This window comes from Podarcis tiliguerta (assembly GCF_965153285.1).
Source record: "Podarcis tiliguerta genome assembly, chromosome: 18".
Lineage (NCBI taxonomy): Eukaryota > Metazoa > Chordata > Lepidosauria > Squamata > Lacertidae > Podarcis > Podarcis tiliguerta.
This window is the reverse complement of record NC_139551.1, coordinates 11,092,035-11,100,330: the sequence shown is the minus strand read 5'-3', so window position 1 is coordinate 11,100,330 and position 8,296 is coordinate 11,092,035. Positions and strand designations below refer to the sequence as shown.

The following is an 8,296-nucleotide window of genomic DNA, read 5'->3' as shown; positions in this document are numbered from 1 at the left end:
ACATCCAGTTCTGATTCAAGTGCCCTGCTCCATTTCAGGGATTTAGAAATAAGATTAAATTAGCCCACAAAAGTGCCTATAGAATTCTATAGGGCTTCATTCTGAGTGTGCATGCACAGCATCATGGTATGCATTCTTTAATTTAACCTGCATCAATGTGTTTTCTACATCTGTGCCCTAAGGCAGAGGTTTTCAACCTTTTTGAGTCCACAGCTCCCTTTACCAACCACATTATTTCTGTGGGTCCCCTGTGGGATACAGGGGAAACCCCACTTAACACTGGGACTTGGATTTGAAGGTTGCTATGTTCTAAACCCAGGCTTCACTGGAAATCAGTGACACTGTCTGCCATAACCATCAGTTTCAATGGGCTTACACTGAGTAAAATTAACACTGGCAGCAACCCTACAGAATATATAATATGATATGGTATGATATAATTAATATAATGTAATGATATAATATAATGATATAATATAATATAATAATCTGGCTCAGGGAAGACCCATTGGAGGCCAGTGACCCCTTGAGTCAACCACACCAATCAATTTTAGTAGGTCTCTTGGGTATTATTACTACAGTGGTGCCTCGCAAGACGAAAAGAATCCGCTCCGGGAGTCTTTTCGTCTTGCGGTTTTTTCGTCTTGCGAGGCAAGCCCATTGACGGAGTAGCGCTATTAGTGCTATTGGCTAAAAAAGGGCTAAAAACGGCTTTTTGGGGGGGGGTTAGCGGTTTTGCTGCTAAAATGCTTTTAGCAGCTTAGCGCTTCAGAAAAAGGGGTTTTGGAGCAAAAAAAAAAATTCGATTTTTTTTCCGTCATTTTTCGTCTTGCAAAGCAAGCCCATAGGGAAATTCGTCTTGCGAAGCGCCTCTGCAGACGGAAAACCCTTTCGTCTTGCGGGTTTTCCGTCTTGCGAGGCATTCGTCTTGCGGGGCACCACTGTATTGCAGTTTATTGCCCATCCATTACCCACCTATTTTAATGGGTTTCCTCTTGAGCAGGACCCAACATTGCCTACAACCCAATAATGATGAAGATGGGTTTCCCCAGCAAAGGCCTACTCAAGAGTAGAATCCACTGGGGTCAACAGGTCCAGGTTGCTCCACTATCTTTCAACAGGGACAGCTTTGGCAGGAAGAAGTCACCCCAAGGTGCCACAGCACACTGGTTGAAAACCTAGGCCCTAAGAAGTAGGTCACCACACAAAAAAGCCAACCATATCAAAAGCAGAGAGAGAGAGATACAGATACGGACACGGACACCCTAATAAGTGTCTGTGAGAGGGGAGGTCATTTTATCCTTTCCTAACTTCCTATTGAACCTGCCCTGAGGAGTAGATTCTTACTGCATAATCTGGAAAATGAGAATTTATTTATTGGCAGTGCATCGGTTCTATCCCTAGTTACAGCTGTAACCCTGAAAATTTAGGGAGGAAATACAAAACTCCTTACAAAGTGGGTAAAAACAATTATAACTTTTATTTTTAAAAACTCCAATTTCTTTCAAATGGGAGCCTGAGAGGGCCAGTGCAATAAATTGTACTTTTATGTGCTTGCACAGAGTCTGCAACAGAGATACCTGTTGGGCAAAACAATATATCAATACACCAACTTGCAACGGCATCTGTGTGCCTTTTATTATTAATTATCAATGCAAAAACGAAGAGGATTTTCCCATAGAGACCGACTGCCACTCTGATTCCATAGGGGGGGAAAGATATCCACCATCTGATGCTTTCGCATTCTTACCCGAAGACGCGATTGTCTCTCAACTAACTCTAAGGCAGAAGAAAAGGGGCGTGGAGAAGGGGGGATGACGAAGGAGGCGTGTCTTAAGCCGGGTGCGATGAGGTTGAAGGATCCTTTGAGACCCGCCCTCTGTTTGTTCTTATTGGCCTATTCCTCCCCTTCCCCCTCCACTGACCTCACCCTTTAGAACTTCCCATTGGCCGCATCCCGCTGCCTATCAAGCAAAATCGGCGGATTAGAATATCACGTGAGGGGGCGCGCCTCGAACCGGCGCGCAGATACGCGAGGCGAAAAGAGGAGGGGCGGGGAGTCACAAAGGGGCGTGGCCTCTACGGAAAGTGGGTGCGGCTAAGAGGCACGCCGACGTGCGAGGCGAAAAGAGGAGGGGCGGGGCCTGGAAGGGGAAAGTTGTGACGGCGGAGAGGAAAAACAGAAGGGGGCGTGACGCCGCCGAGCCGGCGGATAGGCTGCGGTCGGCAAGTGGGCGGGGAGAGCAGCCGGCGTCGTCGAAAGCGAGCGAGGCGAGAGGGGGCGTGGCCCGAGGCTGGCAGCCTTTTCGCCCGCCTTTTCTTCCCCTTTGCCCTTCCCCGCGCACGCGCGCTGGCCTCCCGGGGCCTTTCCTCCCGCCTCCTGTCAGCGGCCACCTGAGGGAGCCTCCTCCCCTCCCCCACCGCGCCTCCCTCCCCTCAGCCGGGCCAAGCCGGGCCTTGCCTTGCTGAGGAGGGAGGAGGACGAGCGGCGAGGAGGAGGAGGAGGCCGGCGGTGGCGGCGGCGAAGGAGGAGGCCCTCGGGAGGAAAAGCTGAGGTAAAGGCCGCGGGGCCTTCGTTCGGGGGCTTCGTGGGGAGGGCGAAGAAAGAAGTTCCTGCGTGAGGGGGGATTTTTTTGGGGGGGAATCCCCACCCCCACCGCACAAACACCCACCGCGTGTCACTTAGGGGGAAGGGAGAGCAAACGGAAAGGGGCGGATTTCTAATATTTTAATATTATTTCTTAAATTTCCATATCCCGCCCGTCCTCCCAAAGGAGCCCCCGCATTTTCCTGCCACCTTGTCTGTCTCGCGAGGGCGCAGGGTGGGGGAGGGGAGAGCATAGGTGCGTGGCGTGGGCGCTTTTTCTGGGGGTACTCAAGGGGGGGTGCGGTACTGGCACCTTTCCCCCAAAAAAAGAAAAGCACTATGTATATATCATATTACACCTGTATGTATGTCTGACAGGCCAGTGTGAGTATTCATAGAATTGTTTCGAGTTGGAAGGGACCCTGAGGATCATCTAGCCCAACCCCATCAAGGCAGGAATAGGCAGCTGTCCCTACGTGGCCTAACGTCTGTGTGTTCTCGAGCTGGTTTTGTTGGTTAAGGGGCAGAAAGCAGGTGGGGGGGGTTGGGGTCCGAGAGGTTGAGCAGAGGGAGTTTTTTGGGGGGTTGGGTTTGGAGGGGTTGAGGAGAGAAATCTGGGTTGGAGTTTAAGGGGTGTTTAGGTTTTGCAGCTGAGTAGAAGTTTGTTTGGGGGTGTTTGAGGGGCCGAGAAGCAGGAGGTTTTTTTGGGGGGGGGTTGAGGGGATGAGCAGAGGGGGGTTTGTGCTAAGGTGTCAAGGGATTTGATAATAGGAAGCAGTAGGGGTGTGCAATGGAAAGACGTTTGGTTGGGTGGTTTAGGTTCAGGGGGAGCAATAATAATCATCATCATCTTTACCATCAATGGCTAACATTCATTCATTTGTTCCCCCCGCATCTGACTGGGTTGCCCCAGCCACTCTGGGTAGCTTCCAACACATAAAATAACATAATAAAATATCAAACATTTCAAAACTTCCGTATACAGGGCTGCCTCCAGATGTCTTTTAAAGGTTATATAGTTATTTATCTCCTTGACATCTAATGGGAGGGCTTTGGAGATGGTTTGTGGGGGGGGGGTTCAGAGGGATTTTGGGGGTGCTCAAAGAATGAGCACTGAGGAGAGCATTTAACCATATACCACTTGATTGTCACAAGTCTTTTAAGGGGTTTAGAAGCAATATTAAAATTATCAATGAAAGCATTTACAGATAATTGAAATTAAGAGTTAAAAAATAGTAATTGTGGTTCACAACATCTAGGGAGCCCAGCATATGTGCCCATCCCTGTTGTACATTACAATTCTATGTAGCTTTCTGGATCCAGACCCCAAAGTTTTTGTTCTGCATGTAGGTGGCAGCTTAAGCAAGGAGATGGTAAGTGTCTGGCACATCTCCCCATACACATTAAGTGGGGGAAACGAGTTGCTGAAGAATAGGCTATCTTTATGTTAAGACTATTGCAACACACTGTATGTCGGGGCTGCTGTTCAAAATCATCTGGAAACCTGGTCCAAAATGGGCCTTCTCAGTAGTTTACACACCCACACACTTATGGAGTAACTTTCCCATCTCTCTGGTGATGAAGTCCTTTCTTTTGATGTTGCTAACTGCAGCTCCCATTGCCCCCAGCATACATGGCCAATGGCCAGGGATTATGGGAGCTGTGGTTCATCAACATCTGGGGGAGGGGCAAAGATTTCCCACACCTGATTCTAGGCTTTGGGTCTCCTGAACTTATATTAACCTTTCCCACCTTTGTTTCTTCCAGGTGTTTTGGACTACAACTCCCAGCTGCCACAGCCAGCACAGTCGGGAACCCATCAGCCTTGACATCATAGAACCAGGCTGGCTAGAGCAGATGAGAACTGTAGTCCAAAACATCTGGAGAGCACCAGGTTGGCAAAGGCTGGCTTCAATCATCTGAGCCTTTGATGTTTTTTATTTTGGGGGTGTGGCATGGGAGTTCTGTTTTGTTGTTTTTATGTAATTATTCATCCACCTCCCCTTTTAAATGTGTCTTTTTTTAAAAAAAACTCTTTATTAGCCCCCCCTCCTTATTTATCACCAGCCATCCAAAGGACTTTGTTATGGGGTGGCATAGAAATATCAAAAAATAAACAAGGAAGAAAAGAGGTACCAAGAGTGGTGGGTGAAGAAGGAATTTGCTTTGTACATATGGAGCTGACTTAGACAAAATCTGATCATTGGTCTGTTTGTCTCCGTATTTTCTGCACTGACCGGCAATAGTTCTACAGGGTTTCACAGTCAGGTGGTATTCCTAGCTCCTAGAGGTGCCTGCGATTGAACTTTGGACTTTTTACATGCAAAACATGTGCTATACTACTCAGCTGTGGACCTTCTAAAGATAATGTAGAGTTCTGATCCTCATGCTTATGAACAGAGGGCTGGTTTAAATAGGAACATGGCTTCTACAGAGCTAGACTCATTGGTGTATCTAGCATTGTCAACACTGGCTGGCAGTGACTCTCCAGGGTTTTGGACCAGGAGTCCTTTCCAGTCTTACCTGGAGATACTGAGGATTGTATTTTAATACTCTGTTGGAAGCCGCCCAGAGTGGCTGGGGAAACCTAGCCAGATGGGCGGGGTATAAATAATAAATTATTATTATTATTATTATTATTATTATTTATTAAACATACCTTCTGCATGAAAAACAGTTTACCACTAGGCTACAGCCCATCTCCAAATATAGTTTCTAGAGATGTGTGTGAGGGAACATGGAGGGCTCAATGAGAATGCCAGGAGAGGAGAAGAGCCGGTTAGGGAAACTCTGGAAGAGGGTGAGGTTGGTGTAATTATACACAGGGTAGTATGGGAATCCACTGGGTCCAGGTGTTCCAGGAAGGAAGGGCAAGCTGAACTGAGATCAGGGAGGTGGGAAATCAAGAGGTACAACTAGAGGCATGCAGGGGCTTGTTTTGTCTTAGAGATGGAAGTTTTGCTGGTGGCAGAAGGCTGAGCAACGAAAGAGCAGCAAAGGGAAGGAAAGAACGCTCCGGGCAACATTTTGGCTAGCTGTGTTAAGTCTCTGGCAGGAAGAAGAAATTAAACCTTAAAAAGACATAACAAATGTATTATGGTGGAAGCTGTCATGGACTGGAGTCTAGTGCCCTCAGATACGTAAAGTCACTTGTCTGGTGTATAAACCCTGCCATATGCGAGCAGTGTGGTGTCTAAAAGTATGCTTGGAGTGCCGAAAGTGGACAGAGAGTTGTTCTCTCCATCTCTCATAACACCAGAATTCAGGACCATCTAATGAAGATGAGGGGATGCGGGTGGCGCTGTGGGTTAAAGCCTCAGTGCCTAGGGCTTGCCGATTGAAAGGTCGGCGGTTCGAATCCCCGCGGCGGAGTGCGCTCCCGTTGTTCGGTCCCAGCGCCTGCCAACCTAGCAGTTCGAAAGCACCTCCGGGTGCAAGTAGATAAATAGGGACCGCTTACTAGCGGAAAGGTAAACGGCGTTTCCGTGTGCGGCTCTGGCTCGCCAGAGCAGCGATGTCACGCTGGCCACGTGACCCAGAAGTGTCTTCGGACAGCGCTGGCCCTTGGCCTCTTTGAGTGAGATGGGCGCACAACCCTAGAGTCTGTCAAGACTGGCCCGTATGGACAGGGGTACCTTTACCTTTTAATGAAGATGAATCTTGGAAGATTTAGAACAGACAAAATAAATACTTTTCAGACAGTGCATGATGAAACTGGAATCCTCTCTCACAAGAAGTAGTAATGGCTCCCAACAAGGATTAGATAAATTCATGAAGAATAAGGCTATCAGTTGCTACAGCCTATGATAACCGTACATTACTTCCAGGATCGGAGGCATAATGCATAATGTTTGGGATCAGAAGTGGGAGAGTTGCTGTGGTTGCACTCAGGTCCTGCTGGAGGCTTCCCATTGGGACATCAAGTTGGCCACTGTGAGAACAGGATGCCAAACCAGATCAGCCACTGAACTGCAGTGCACTTTTAAAGTTTTTCTGAGGTCTGGGGGGAATTAATATAGATCATGACAAGCACATTTACTTATTTTTATATATATATAAATCTTCATTCCTGCCCATTATCAGAAGACCTCAGGGTTGGTTACAGCAACTACATAAATAAAACCCAATAATAAAATATCACATAATGTTGTCAAGTATGCTTGTTTCTCACTACACAGGCTGATATTACAGTCTTCACAGAAAGGCAGGTCCTCAGCCAGCATCTAAAGCTGAGTACATTGCTCTAACCTGGCTCAGTCTTAATCTCAGGGTTGTGGGTTCAAGCCCCACAATGGGAAAAGGATTCCTCATGGTCTTATCCAACTCTGCAGTACCATGAATGCTGCGGTCGGCCTAACTCCCAGAGGAAGTGCCTTCCACAACTGGAGCTTCTGTTGCTGAGAAGGCCCTCTGATGGGTGACTGGTCCTCAGATTTAACTAGTTATATTAGTTAAAGTGCAGTATTCATATGCCATTTAATTACCTAGATCTCTAAACTCTCTAATGAAAAGCATGTAGTGGATAAAACCTATTATGCAACAGAAAACTTCACTGCAGTGCATTGCTGAAATGGAAAGGCCATTGCCAGAAGACCTCTCTCCTCCCAGCCAGGAGGAAGCTCCACATAATGGGCCCACAGTACTGAACACACTTAAGGCTGGAACTTGCAGCAGGGCATCCCCTGCAGATCTTGGGTCCCCAGCAGGACAATATGGCGAGATGCCCGGATCCCAAATTGTTAAGGGCATTATATGGCAAGAAGCTACAGCTTAAATCAGTGTAAACTAATTGTTATGTCATCAGGAAGCAGTGCTGCTGTTCACACGTCATTGATAGGGCAGTTGAAACTTGTACTAAGATAAAAACCAGATCTAAGCTGTATGTAGGAAGCCGCCTTATGCTGAGCCAGATCAACACTGACTGGCAGCTGCTCTTCATGGTTTCAGGCAGGGGAGCTTCCCAGCCTGGGGATTGAACCTGGGACTGACTACATGCAATGCATGTTCTCTACCTCCGAGCTGCATCTTTTCCCCCTACCCTCCCCCCCCCCAATGAATCCATGGAGGGTCAGAAGAGGGGTGTCGAGCTATGCAGGCCCACAGAAGTAAACTAGCCCCTCAAATATTTTACCTGGAGCCAGCCAGTAGCCCAGGTACCTAGCACAGTGATGAGGAACCTGCGGCCCTTCAGATCTTGCTGATCCAGCCCCAGGCAACATGACCCAGTGGTTAGGGATGACTGGAGTTGTAATTCAGCAACATCTGGAGGGCCACAGGTGTTCCCCACCCTTCCAAAGGGAGAATCTGTTTCATTCTAAGCCCATGAGGCAGGTTGCTTGAGACATGATTTTTGGGGGGGACGGATGGATGGACTAGTGCTCTAACCACTTCACTTCACTGCCTAGGGTGGCCCAGGAATGCAATTCCAATAGCCTATGATGGAATGCTCAGCTAACCACCCTTCTCCCCTCCCCTACCCCGCAATTGATTTCTGTTCCTGAAATAGCTGGGGAAGTGAGACATTTCCTTCCTCTTGGATACAATGACAGGGATGTTAAGTCCTCAGGTGATGAGAGAACTGCCCTACTTTTCAAATCATTAAGCAAGTGCTTTGTGTGTTTATGCTGGGGGGTGGGGCCACAAAAAGCAGGGATTTCTTATTTTCACATGTCATTCCCTCCCTCCCCAAGGAATGTGCTTTTGGAAGAA

General features: G+C 47.9%; 1 protein-coding gene across 8 annotated transcripts in view; it reads left to right on the top strand.

Moving 5' to 3' along the window:
• The first annotated feature begins 2,398 nt into the window (after positions 1-2,398).
• Positions 2,399-8,296, top strand: part of GATAD2A (GATA zinc finger domain containing 2A) — an 83,839-nt gene continuing 77,941 nt past the window's right edge. For 3 of the 8 annotated variants that reach the window (XR_014506684.1, XM_083421603.1, XM_083421599.1), the window contains exon 1: positions 2,400-2,555. The gene's annotated coding sequence lies outside the window, so the exon portion shown is untranslated. Of the gene's footprint in view, positions 2,556-8,296 lie in introns of all 8 variants that reach the window. The other 5 variants (XM_083421610.1, XM_083421598.1, XM_083421604.1 and 2 more) reach the window with 3 other exon arrangements.